Source organism: Heterocephalus glaber, unplaced genomic scaffold (genome assembly GCF_053883595.1).
Source record: "Heterocephalus glaber isolate CG9 unplaced genomic scaffold, H.glaber_assembly_v1.0 deba00001666, whole genome shotgun sequence".
In the NCBI taxonomy this organism is placed as follows: domain Eukaryota; kingdom Metazoa; phylum Chordata; class Mammalia; order Rodentia; family Bathyergidae; genus Heterocephalus; species Heterocephalus glaber.
The window spans coordinates 7,608,429-7,623,228 of NW_028258406.1; the positions used below are offsets into that span (position 1 = coordinate 7,608,429).

Genomic DNA, 14,800 nt, shown 5'->3' on the forward strand with positions numbered 1-14,800 from the left:
TGGATTACTTCATATATTTATCATTTTGTAGATTAGTACATTTAAAGATAATTTTATAAGGCTACTGTTTGTAATTTGCCAGAATTCATGATGTAATTCTTTGCATTGCTGGCCTAGAAAGACAAGCAACTCAAAATTTGTCAGGATGAAGTTAATTTTAATAAATAAGGTTTTTTATTGATATTCAGTTTTTCCATTTGTAGAATTTTCATGAAACAAACAACAAATTCATTTTTTGGTTCAGTTTATGTAACATATAAACAGAAAATGCCTGTATGTCAGGATATTTAGCAAAAGTTTCAGGAGTAATGCTAGTTAAAGAACTTATTTTTTTTTTTTTGAAGTTTTATGGTCAGTTTATTAAGTTCAATGGTGAAAGTTATCAGAAGAACATTCTCCTAAAAGTTATTTTTTCTTAGGAAAAAAAGAAAGGAAAATTAAAAGTCTCTCAGCACAGCCACAGATGCTGTGGCTGTGGAGCTCTCCGGAGATGGTGCATCAGTCCTCCAAGTCACTCCTTGGGCCCGCAGGGTTATAGTCTGGATCATCCTCAACATCCTCCAGCTCCAAGTCATGCAGTTCCTGGAACAAAGACTCATTTACTTCCACATTATTTCCAGCATCCTCTAAGAACTGGATATTAGATGTGTCAAGATTAAGATCGATTTCAGACAGCTGTTTGCCACTGAATTTATTTTTTCCTGCCTGCTCTTCTTCTTTTATCCATTTCTTTTTAATTTCCAAGAGTTTTGCATCAAACTTGGCTTTCCAACATAAGAAATTCTCAATTGTAACAGGGATGCTGTGGAATAATTGCTTCTCTGCTTCTTCTGCTTCTTTTTAATTTCTTTTCTTCCTCTCTTCTCTTTTTTATCTGATCTACTGTTTCATTTATTTTTTTATTTTTTTATTTTTTTTTTGCACTGCTGTCACTGTAGTAAAGATCATGACCACACCAAGATTTTCCTCGGCCTGTAATGCTAATAATTATAAAATGTCTATGACGTCATTATCTTCTAGGTTTTCCTGGGAAAATATTTCATAAAGAGGAGCTTCATCTGGGTATTTTTCACTGTATGTAAACTTGAGGGTGGTTGGACAATTTCATCATTTTCTCCAGCCTCAGATGTCACAGTGACGGTGAAGCTGGGTGGATTTTCTGATGATACTGTGAAGGAGCCAGGGTAGATGGACTCCGGAGCCTCCAGCTCGTTTCTCGGCTCCTAGCTGTAGTCTGTCATCGCGGCCCTGGCTGCTGCCCATGGAGCATGCCGACGCTCAGGCAGAGCCACAGCCGAGTCCCGAGGCCTCTGGCCAGGCCCAGCCTGCTGAGCCACAGCCCTGCGCCGCCGCTCTCGGCCGATCGCTAGTTCTGCGTTCGACTCTTTTCAAGATCTTATTTTTATTAGAAAATGTAAATGAAATTGCATAGGCTCAGCAATTTGTCTAATGTTTGATTTATAACAAATGTTAAACAATTATTAATTTGCTCTTCCTAATACCAACACAATGAAATTTTGTTCTGAATGTATGAAATATCATATTTAATGTGTGATTACCAATGATAGATGTGATGTAAGAAAGTATATTTCTTTAAAGAATATGAGCTAATTCCTATAACCTGTATCCTCCCTTCTCTTTTTTTATTTTTTATTCTTAATATTGAAAGAATGTACTATTTATCTTTCATCAAATAAGCTGTTACATAAATAAAATAGGTTAGGAACATTGGCTTATATTTAGAGACATTCCTAGGTTAAAATCAAGTAATCTATAACTTCTTTGGTGGATAAATATTTCCATCGTAGATTATATAATCTAAATAATTTCATTTTCACATGGAAAAATAATTAATTTTTCTTGTGTGAACAAATCCAGGAAAACTTAGTGGTATACCTTTTATTACGCAATATAAATGGGATGCTAGTTTTGTCTAAATTAGTTCCAGTTAACACTACCATTCATAAATATTTAAAACCTTGTACAATTTTGAATGTTGGAAGAATGCTACAAATCTCATTTACTCTTTTATCACACTGTCTGGGACGAATTCTCTCATCTCTAATTGTCTCCCTCTCTTTTTTGAATATGTTAAGTATATATGAGCAGTAGCTCATAGAAATAGAAGCAGCATGATGAAATCCGGCCTTTTCTTGCAACCCTAAAGCTACATAAATATAACTCAAAATTTCTAAATAATAATTCATAAATTATTTTTTAAATTTTGCTCTTTAACTTTACTGGGTTATATGTGCATAATTGCTCCTTCCTAGGCACCTAGTATGTGCTTTGTCATGGAACACGTGCTCTTCATCTCTCCTTCTACTGGCTTCTGCATTACTTTGTTACTTCAAAATTCATCTACCACTCTCACCCTCTTACTAATGGAATCTCTTTCATTCTTTTCTTACTTATGTCTCCATCAAAAAGTTAAGACATTTCTCAATTAAATGCAGCAGTGGCAAAAATGAATGACAATGATCAGTCGTCTCTCTCTCTCTCTCTCTCTCTCTTTTTCTCTCTCTCCCTCTGTGTTTCTGAGAGAAAGCCAGAAGAGAGGAAATAAATTTTTATATATAGTAAGTTCCCAACTTACAAATGAGCTCTGTTCTGGGAGAATGTTTGTAAGTCACATTTGTTCCTAAGTCTAAGAAATTGACACTTATACAACTTTGACACAAATACACAATGAAAAGCACAAAATAACAAGCATACACACAAGTACTGTACATTATCATACTGTACAGTGAGCACACAACAGCAGCACAACTGTGACAATGTCCAGCAGATGTATGAGCTGCTTCTGTGATTCATTCAGATCTATGATTTTTTGTAATGTGAGATACGTTGTATCTGTGAAAGTTTGCAACTTGAATATTCATAAGTTGGGGATATATATATATATATATATATATGGAGAGAGATGCTATTACATTGAATCCTTGCAGTTTTTATATTTGCCATATTAATATGTATAAATAGCAATACTATCCTACGTAATGGATTAATTCTTAGAAAATAATTTCCAAATAATATTTCTTCATAAGATATAAATTACTCTTCCAGAAATAAATTTTAATCTTCACATTGATTTATATCTCATTTAATGTTTTAATATTCACTGATTTTCTTAAAGCATGTTATCTATTGAAACTGAAAACCTATGGTGAAATAAGAACAAATAATATATCATTTCACATTGCACTATGATAAAGGGCAAAAGTTATATAACTGCATAACCTCAATTAATTAAATATTCAAATTATTTTAGCAAATGAGATAGAAAATGTGAAACTATAACAATGTACTGAGACATTTCTATGGCTAATTTGACAATTAATTTCAATGAAATTAATAACTATTATGACATTATTTTAAAGTTTCATTTCTGCATATTATGAAGGTAAAATTATTTAAAATTTTGCTACATTTATGTCAAAATGTAATAGGTAAAACCAGCATTCTTTCCATTCTAGGTTCATCTTAGTATTAGTAATAACTTAAATCATTTTATTTATGTGAATAAAAATGGAATGTGTAATTTGGTATAATTCAGAGTTAATATAGATATAAATTACAAAGCAATTGTCTCTTTTTCCTTTAATTTTTTTGAGATATAATTATGCTATTCTGGTTTCATTGTAGAAATCCTTGTTTCCTTTAAGTAGTTTTATATAATAATTTTTTAAAAAAATATTAGAATCTAGGGACTTTTAAAGTTTATCAATTCATTCAGCAAAATTTTCTGAACTTACACAATTCTGTGTTCATTTCTAAGGATAATACAAGATACCCTCTACTGTCCTGAGTAGTGTCCCTTTCATTTCCGAAGATGCTGTCCTTTGTAAGATCTATTATATATTCAACCTAGGTAACCTATTTCTAATACTTGAGTCAAGGAGTTTGCATCTGGAAGGAAATCACATATATTACTAAATAAATATTAGTCCACAGTTCACATTAGTTGACAGATGTTCTTGAGTGAACTTATTTCCTCAGGTGAGTCCCATGTCACAAATGCATAACCAGTTAAGCATATTAGAAATTTGGGGTTCGTGTCTAATTATGGTTTGACATAGAACATAGAAGATAATTATCTGTGTAATTTTTGAAATATTTTTGAAAAATTTTACAAGGTGCTAAATTACTCTCCAGTCAAGTTTTAACAAATTACATTGGTACTAACAGTATATAATGTTGGACTTTTTGCTTTGTTGTAAATTTGGCTAGAATCAACTAATGAGTATATATTCTTTTTTCATTTACTAGGGACTCAAATCGGTTCTATATATGATTAACTGATATCATTAATTTTCATAACTAAAAATCCTCAAGAAATTTCATTTGATGTAGATACTAGATGTAGATCTAGTAGCTACAAATTGTCACTAAAGCCCAGTTTTCATTCCTTGATTGGCCCTATCATTTTTGTTTGAAGTTTCCCTAAACTTGTCTTCTTATACCCCTAACTGCCTAAAACAATACATGCATGTTTGAAAGGGAAAAGAGCCTTTTTGTCTGCTCTGAGCAATTATACCTTTCCTTAGAAGAATAAATTCACAAATTGGCTCAACACAGATAATATATTTCACACTCATTCATAGAGTGGAGATTACTTACCACAACACAGATACCAAATGAAGGATTTGAGCTCTGAGAAGCAGAAAATAAGAAAAATAATGTAAGAGGCAAACAAAATTGGTTGGGTTATTAATTGGATAACAAAATGTTTTACATTTAAATTTCATTTATGTCACATATTTTTTGGTGTTTGCTGACTTATTTTTATTTTTAAAAGACATCTGTGTCTAGGTGTATGTTTAAAATTCAAGTTTATATTTGTAAGAAAAAACTTGGTTGTATAGGAAGGTGATGTTTTTAAGGAAATATTAAATGTACCCATATATTTGTTGTTAATATGGCTAGACACCATATATTTAACAAGTTAAAAAATAACAGATATGAAACAATCAATTAAAATAGCTTTAATTACTTCTAATTAGAGTTCTTCTTTGGGATATATAGTAGCTGTGTCGTAAAGGAAGATGTATTAGCTTGGTAAGTGGCAATAATGTTCTAATGACTACCTAAGATCATGCAAATTATTCCTCTTGTAGATGAATAATTAAAAATAACTTTCTTGGCCAGGAAAAGTGCCATATGCCTATATTCCCTGCTCAAGAGGCTGAGGCTAGAGGATTTTGAGTTTGAGGCCAGTTTGTGCTGCATAGTGGGATCCCATCTTAGTGACATGTTTGGAATTACTTCTTGAAGCTTCCAATTACAAAAACTATGTAAAAACTCAATGTTAATTTTATAATACCATACCAACTTATGATATCTTTGATAGTAAATAATTAAAATTAGAAGATAAAATTGACAAATGTGAAACCATAACAATTCTCCAATTTAGAATACCTTTCGTTAGAAGAGTTCAATTTTTTTAAATGAGCCTATTCATCAATAGAGTTGAACATAAATATTTTCTAGTAATCCTAAGTATACAAGCACATAAATAATGTCAATTACAGTTATGTCTTATAGATAAGAACAACTACACCTAATTCATTCAAAATTGAAAATCATGTTGCTCATGACTAGTCCAAGGATTATTCAAAATAGTTCTAACTCATGAGCTTTCTTATTCTTTTATCTATTTTTGCAAAGAAAAATACATCAGTGAAGATATACTTTATCCAACTGATGAATAAACAATGTGGTATATGAACACAATGAAATATTAATCTTACAAAAATAATGATACATGCCCAGAGGCTCACCCAGATTTCATCCCTAAGTGTATCCATATTCCAGCAAGAAGACATCATGGACCAAAGTACCACAGGTGCAGGCAGATTCCAGCTAGGGGCCCACCCAGGCTCAAGGAGCATGGGCCCACAGGCCCCAACAAAAGTTCTGCTTGGAAAAGAGCTGGACAGGTGCGCAAGCAACAGCTGGAAGCCTGCCCAGATACTACTGGTAAGTGTGTGCAGACCCCAGCCAGAAGTCCACTCAGACACCAGCAACTTGGGTGCACATCCTCCAGCCAAAGACCCTACCAGACAACAGGTATGAATGGGGGCAGGCCACGGCCAGAGGCATGCCCAGATACCAACCCAACTATGCACAGGCCCCAGCCAGAACCCCACAAACAGGGCAGTGCAGGAATCCAGAAAGCCATCATTCTGAACCCAAGAATTGGTATAATAGTGAAAAGAAGGGAAAAGGCCTCTCTGTGGCTTGCTGAAAATTGAAGAGCACAGAGCGAGCAAAAAGTCACCTCAACAAAGGTTCAGCAGGCTGCATCTCTTGAAATGAGAAGACACGTAAACAAATCTCAAAACCGGACTTTTAGATCACCTAAAACAATCCCAAAGGGCAAAAAAAATAAAAATAAAAAATCTGATATTCAGCCACCTAGACTCCCTGAACTTGAAATGAAAGAGGATCTGGAAAAAAATTAAATCAGAAATAATTTCTCAGATAACAACAGAGATTGTATCCATAGTGCAAGTCATGATTAATAACTCTAGAGCAGACACAGATTAAAAATAATAGAGGAGGTGAGGAACATGATGAAATCCCAGCATAGGAAACAAATGGAATCCATAAACAGATGCAAAAAAATTTCCAGGAGACTAAAAACTCCGTTGGAAGTTTATACAGCAGAATGAGCCAATATGAGGACAGAATATCAGATATAGAAGACAGGATTGCAATTAGTGACCAGAAAAAGAAAAATTTCTTTAAAAAGTTAAGAGACCATGAGAAATCAATACAAGAGTTGCTAGATGATGCCAAGAAGAACAACATAAAACTGAGCAGAGTCAGTGAAGAATCAGGAGAGAATACAAATTACATAAAAAACTGCTCACAGAACTAATGGAAGAAAACTTCCCAAGCAGGGGAAAAGAACTTGACTCACAGATAAGTGAGGCATATAGGATTCCAACTAGGTATGACCCAAAAAATAACTACACCTAGGCATATAATAGTTGAGATTCCAGAAACCCAACAGAAGAACAAAATTCTAGAAGAAGTTAGATTAAAGAAACAAATCACATACAAAATAAAGCCCATCAGAATCACAGCAGACTTCTCAATACAAACCCTCAAGGCAAGAAGAGCCTGGAGTGAAGTATTTCAAAGTATATTCCCTAAAGGAAAATAACCTCCAACCCAGACTGATGCACCCTTCAAAATCATCTTTCAAAATTGATGGAGAAATAAGATATTTTCATGACAGAGAACACCTGAGAAACTTCATAAATACCAAACTAGAACTCCAAAAAATTTTAAACTATATCCTAGGAAAAGACAATGAGGATCACAACCCCAGGAAACCCATCAGAATGAATCCATCAGGCACGACAAGAAATTAAAGACCAAAGGGGAGAATCCAACTTATTCCTTAACAGGGATAAGTCAATATGCATCAGTTATAACCATCAATGTTAATGGTCTCAATTCAGCAATCAAAAGAAATAGACTGCCAGACTGGAACAAGAAGCAAAGTTCAACAATATGCTTCATATAAAGAACACACTTAATTCAAAAAGAAATTCATAGACTGAAAATTAAAGGGAGGAAAAAAATACTCCATGTGAAAGGAACCCATAAAAAAGCAGGAGTAGCTATCCTCTTTGCAGATCAAATGGATTTCAAACCAACACTACTTAAGAGAGACAAAGAACTACGCTGCAAAATTGTAAAGGAAAAACCCCAAGAGGAAGAGAAGACAATCATAAATATATATGCACCAAACACTAGTGCACCCAACTATATAAAACAAATACTAATGGACATGAAAAATCAAATAAGCACTACAATAGTAGTGGGAGACCTCAATACACCTCACCCCAGAAAGAATGGCTGCATCATGAAATGAACCAATAACAAATCCTGAAGGGGCTGTGGGGAAAAAGAAACACTTTTCCACTGTTGGTGGAAGTGCAGAATGGTGCAACCATTGTGGAAATTAATGTGGAGATACCTCAGAGAACTAGGATTAGAGGTCCCATTTGACCCAGCTATTCCCGCATTGGGTGTATTTCCAAAAGAATTAAAAGACTCATACCGTAGCAATAGATGTGGACCCATGTTAATAGTAGCACAGTTTGTAATAGATAAAATATAGAAACAGCCCAATTGCCCATCAACTGGAGACTAAAAAGAAAATGTTTTTTTTTCAAATGAAATGGAGTACTACTCAGCCATACAGAATGAGAAATTAGAGACCTTTATAGCTAGATGGATGCACGTTGTGGTAAATAGGACACACGTGTAAATGCCAAATATTTTCTCTGATGTGAGAAACTGAAAGTGTAAATAAGGACTAAAAGGTATAATAGATAATTTGAAATAGGAGTAAAAGGGCCAAAGGGTAAGGGGAATTGGGAGGGGTAGGGGAAAGGAAAGATGAGAGTGGAATTAATATGAGAAAATGAAAAATGGAAACAAAGTCTGTAAATAGGGAGGGGTGGAAAGGTTGAAAGGAGGGCAGGGGAACAGGGAAAAAACAAGAACCAAGTTATATTACATAAAGGTGCAAATTTCCAATGATGAATGTCATTATATTTTGTACCTAAACTGTACCAATAAAATTAATTTTTAAAAAATGGCATCTTGTCATTTGTTACAATATGTATGGAAATGAAGATCACAATGTTAAGTGAAGTATTCCAGGCATGCTAAGACCAGTACTGACAGATGTCACTCATATAAACAGTCTAGGAAATTTATCTTATAGGAGTTAAGGATATAATGGTAGTTACTAGAGGCTAGAGAGAGTAGAGAGAAAGAAAGAATGAGGCAAGTTTGATTAAGCTATAGTTAGTTGGGATCAAGATATTCTGGCTTTCTATTGCACAGTAGGTAGATTATAGATAACAATACTATACTGAATATTTAAAATAAATAGAAAGAATTTTGAATATTGTCATATAAAGACTTGGTTTAAAAAATATTGCTCTGTCTAGTAAAACCACAAATGAAAGAAATAACCATAGGATTAGAGTACTGAAGTTCATTTTATCAAATGGAGCATATTTAATAGTCATAACAATCATTTAATCAAACTGCAACAGGGAATTATATTGGCATGATCAGTCTAAAATAAAAATTTTCAGGAAAAGAACTTTCACTTTAGTTATTTTCTGGAATATAAACGTGATCATTGCATCTTCACAGAAAGAGAAGTCTGTTCAACCAGATATGGTGGCACAGCCTTGTCCAAGGAATTTGGGAGGCCGAGGCAGGAGTATTGAATGTGCAAGCCCAGTGTAGGCAGTTTAGAAATTTAGTAAGACATTGTTCCCAAATAGGCTAAGGATGTAGCTCACATGAAAATAATGGGTTCATTCTCGAGAAATGTAATTGTGTTGTATACCTACAATGTACCAATAAAAGAATTTAATAAAAAAAAAGGAATGAAAGATAATTTCTGTAAATAGAATTAGTGTTAAATAAAGAATAAATTAAATTGTGGGAAAAAATTCCAAATACATCAGCAATATATACTGTACCAAATTGTGATTGAAAGTAAAGAACATTTAGAATGTGTAAACCATTAAATTTATTCTACAAGTAATTAGAAATGCAAAAGAATCCACCACTGCCACTTTATTTTGGTTCTGGGGAGTGTACCAAGGGTTTAACATATGCTAAGCACTCTACCACTGAGCTATAAATTCATTTTTAGTGACATATCTAAAATGAGAAATGCACATTATGCCCTCATTAAAAATATGTAAAATAAATTTCAAGATGAATTAAAAGAATTTAGTATATTTTATCAATATTTGGAGAGATTTTTTTTCTTAGGAAACAAAATACCTATGTCATGTAAACCATAAAATCAGTATACTAGAATAAAATGATTTCCATATTTTCATTATATCCAGAGAGAGAGAGAGAGAATAAAGTTACCAAGTTACCACTCGATGAATACTAGGCACTTGGTGAAACATTTATTGTTATGTTTTTTAACAAATATACACTGCAACAAACTCTTCTAATAGATCTACATTACAAATTCTTTTTCTTGGATTTCGTGTAAGAGATCATGACTATAGCCATGTTCTGCACAATTTTATAAACTGAATTCTTAGTTTATACACATGATAATAATACAATGGAGTCTAGAATCTACATACTATGAATTTGTATATGTACTTGTATACTACAATCCTGTATAGTATAATTGGACAGTTATGAATGTAGAATTATGAAAATAAAAGCCAAAATGCAGAAGTGCACTGCCTATACCAAGTGAAACAATGAAAAGCCAAATATGGATTTTCTTTTTTTCTTTCTATTTTGCCAACAGGGAATCCCCTTGGTTCTAGGCAATTAGCGTGTTTTTTTCCCTACTAATTCTTAAAAAACCAAGAAAGATCTAAGGACAATTTTATATTTAAGGTAATATTTATGTTTTTGACATTGTTATCTCATACTACAAGAGCTGTATTTATATAGAACAATCTTGGAAAATTCAAATAACATCACTTCAGAATTCTACTCTCATATCGGCACAGAACTTTTTAAAACCTAAAAAAAATCCATAAAATCATTAGCAGCTAAAGCTCTCAAACTAGAGAAAGACAGAATTGTATTTTTCTTCTCTCTGTATTTCAGTAGTTCTTCCTCAGAGTGTATAGGGATCCGATAATTAGGTCTTGCACTGAAAATATCTAAGGTACCCATTACCTTCCTTGGATTCTAAAACTGGTTATTATGTCTATTTTTGAGAAAAAACAATGAGCCAAGTAAGCCAAAATCTCTATAAGTAGTTTGAAAAACAATGTTTCATATAGTAATAATGTCCAAACATTGTTATTAATGAATAAGGAAAATAACTAGTATGTATTACTTATGTCTCTTTTTAAGTATTAATATGTATTTACTGTGTATTTCTAATAAGGAAATGAGCATATATATTCTCAGGTAATTCTCATGGTAGCTGATTTTTATTATTTTATTCCTATAAGAGACATAATGCAGTGAACAAACCTCAGTATTATCTATATTGCCAGGATAATCAATTTTTTGACTGTTAAGCTCATAATCATTATCCTGGAAAGACTTGGTAAACACTAATTAACAAAGAGTGGAATCATGTATTTAGGTTATGTAAGTGGATATTCTATACATATTAATCTCCAAAAATATCTATTAGAACTACATGTATATTCCAAGAAGCTTTGACAGGTTAAGACACAAATAATCAAAGTACTATAATAAGAATAATTATGAAATCAAGAATGAGTCATGGTGCTGAATCTTAGCACATAAACAGACAGAAGTTTTTTTTGTTTTTGTTTTAAAAAATTGGCCAAGAATGGGATTAGAGAATGGTAGTTATCGATGTCGACTGAAAACAGAATAAATCATAAATTTGGACATATCATGATTTTGGTTGCTTTTTCTTGCACAAAAATATTATAATGTTGGACAATGTCAATCATTAATTGCTTAAAAGCACTTTTCACAGAAAGTGATGGATCTTTCCTCCTATATCTTAGAAACTCCTTTTCTTTTCTAATTTCTTGCACCGTGTTCAAGGTTTTTTGTTTTTTGTTTTTTGTTTTTATAATGGACAATGTCCCTGAAAGCCTCATATGTTCTGGGCTTGGGCCTTTAGAAGGCGAATGGAGCATTGGTAATAACCAGGAAGAATACATCTTCCTTCTTCCTTCTTGGCTTATCCTTTTTCTCTCATTGCTTCCTGACTGTTGTGAAATGAGCAGGTTTCCTCTGAAGCAGGCCCTTCCACCATAATGTTTCTTTTTGAACCATGGACTAAATGTTCTGCAATGGTGAACAAAAATAGTATTTACCTCCCTTAGATTGTGGATGTCAAGTATTTAATAACAAAGAGAAGAAAATGACTAAGACAGATTCACATCTCCTATCACTTCATAGATTTATATTGGGTGATCTTCTACATAGGCTTCTCTTCACTCTTTAAAGTGATTTTAAAAATCTTTAAAATTTTCTACATTTACATGACAATCTCAAAGATGTATGTCAGACATCTCACATTTTAAACATAAAAGATGGAAAACTTATCTTCTCTCAAAAACTTGCTTCAGTTCATGCAGCATCTTCTGAAATTTAAGAAATTCTGCATGACTAATGATTATAATCATATATGGTAGCATCAAATATCAACACACCAATTTTAACACAGACAAGATCTGTCTCTCTGTCTATAATGACTGAATATTCACTTTATATTTTAAATTTCTAATTTAATTTTAATGAAAATTATTTCTTGAATCTTATGCTTTGAAATCGTATGTCAATTGAATTGTGATAGTATATTTATAGTCACAGAGAAAAACACTATAATGAGGCATATTGTGAAATTTTTAGATTTATAAATAAAAACAATAATTAAGATCTTTCAAATAATTAAATATGGAAATATGATACACACTCACATTTAACTCAAGTACTTAGTTAGGTGGATAATTTCCAAAAGGCTGTTTCACTCATTTTGAGATGACAAATACTTAAAAATGTAAATGAATGTACAAAATTAAAACTGAAGATTATGAACATAAGAATTTTAATCTTTCTTGAATTGCTTAAGGCATTAGCATTCATGACAATAAACAAAATATCCTTTACAATTGATGTAGAGCATTTTAATATCACTTATGTTATGAGATTTATGCAAAAATAAAATCCTTATTATTTTTTTACAGAGCTCGTGAGTTAATATCTTGTTCTGAATCCACTTAGGTTTACAAAAGTACAATATAATCTATAGTAATACTAGGATAATCCAAATGTCTGGCACTTTTGATAAATCCCTGTTCTTCTACTGCATAGAAAAACATTTAAATATTTCTCCTTCATTTACTTAGTCTAAAATATGTTCAAAACAGAATTTCAGATGTATGTATGTATCTCTCCCTGGTGATGAATTTAGGCCTCATGAATACAGAGTATTATTCTGGGCATTTTGGTTTTGTTCCAAATGCTTACTGATACATTTCTATTTTATCATATCCTAGAACAATGCCTCACCCTTAAAAAAGCAAACTATATGTGAAGTTCATTAATTTAGAGCAAGTCTAATGTAAATTTGGTTATCTTTTCATTCTAACCCCCACTGCTGTTTTTAGGCCCTATAAATTATAGGATGCTAAGACAATACATCTTACAACTACATCTTTTTCAGTCTCAAAATTATAACAATATGATAGAGAGAAATTCTATATTTTTGCATAATGGTTTCTCTCATGGTAAAGTAAATATACATAAACACATTTACATTTGCAAAGTGTTTTGAGTACCTCTTGAGTCAAACAAATTATAAAACCTTTAGTCTAAACACATCATGTCTGATTATGCTAGCATCAAGTGAATCTAATTATTTCCTTCCTATATGAAATAAAACCATCTACTAGAGCCTAAAGGATATGTTAAAAAATTAAAATATCCACTAAAATATGTGATTGAAAGATACATACAGATTTCATGTAAAACGAAAAAAGTAACTGAAACTACTTTGAGCAAAATTGAGGTGATTAAGATGACTATTTTCCTAATGTTTCAGATTTTGAGTTCAGATAACCAGGCATGCATTACTTGCTATCTTGTAAATCTCCAATTGTGGAGGTAATACTTTGTGCTCATTTATCTGAATTCAAAATCAGAGTCCTAAAATGGAATCTGTATGCAAGGTGCTATATCTCAAGCATCAAAAACTGGTGATGGGTTTTTTTCAATAAAACTTTGATTTATTATGATTTTCCTTGGACTAGAAAAATAAGCAAGAAAAAGCATATAATGTTTCCAGGACACATGAGATTAGAGTATTTTACATACTACTTCATTTAAATAAATATAAAAGAGTCTTTTAAATAATAATTTTTCCCCCGGACTTAAACGAACCTTGAGATTACCTACATTACCTCATATTATTGAATGATATACTCAAAGTGTCTTTAGAGATTATCTAAATTATCTTTGTCTCACAGCAAATTGAGAAAAAGAAACCATATGCTCAGGTCTCAAGAGGAAAATGTTTCTACCTGTACTCTCTCTCAGCTAGATCTAGGGATCTTTCAAGTCTCCTGAGGTCTTTTCTAAGAGCTTTTGGGTTAAGTTAAATAAAAAGGAAGCTTTGGAGATGTGTGACACTTGCCATGAATGATACCTTTGTGTTCCATTGCCTTTCTATCAAAGCCCTAGAAAAAGATATATTTGATAAAGTACATCATTGTTAAATGCAAATGTTTGAAGTGACCTTCAGCAAAGACGATTCCAGTTTTCCTCACTCACTCATCCCTAAAATCCATTTGCCCCACTAGTGCCCTCCTCACCCTATTCTTGAATGCTTAGGTTGAATGGAAAATCACACAGTATAAGGAGTAATTTCCAATCTTGCCTAAGATTAGATGTTTTAGGAATAATATTTAAATTTTGAAACTCAGATTTCTTTCCAGATATTCTTGTTTTATTAATTTTAGAAATATGCAGGCACTTATATTTTAGTCTATTTTCTAGATTACTCCGTTGCACTATAAAAGATAATCTCAACCTTTGTTGTCTCTAAAATAAGGATAGTAAAGCTTGCTGTACTGGCATATGACAATGAAATGATGTTTATAAAACTGTATTTAGCATGCTGTAGAATTCCAGCATATATTCCTTAAAGTAAGAAGTGGTATTCTCATTCCTCCAAGCATGATCATATGCTTTAAGACTGGTGCCCACTATTTGTTCAATTCAGCCAAAATATATTTAATATATATATTTCTGCCTCTTATATATCATACTTAGGCTC

At 32.3% G+C, this 14,800-nt stretch overlaps 1 pseudogene; it reads right to left on the reverse strand.

The window, feature by feature from the left end:
• Window positions 1-498: 498 nt before the first annotated feature.
• LOC101708750 (RWD domain-containing protein 1 pseudogene) lies at window positions 499-948 on the reverse strand (annotated as a pseudogene).
• Between the last annotated feature and the right edge of the window lie 13,852 nt (window positions 949-14,800).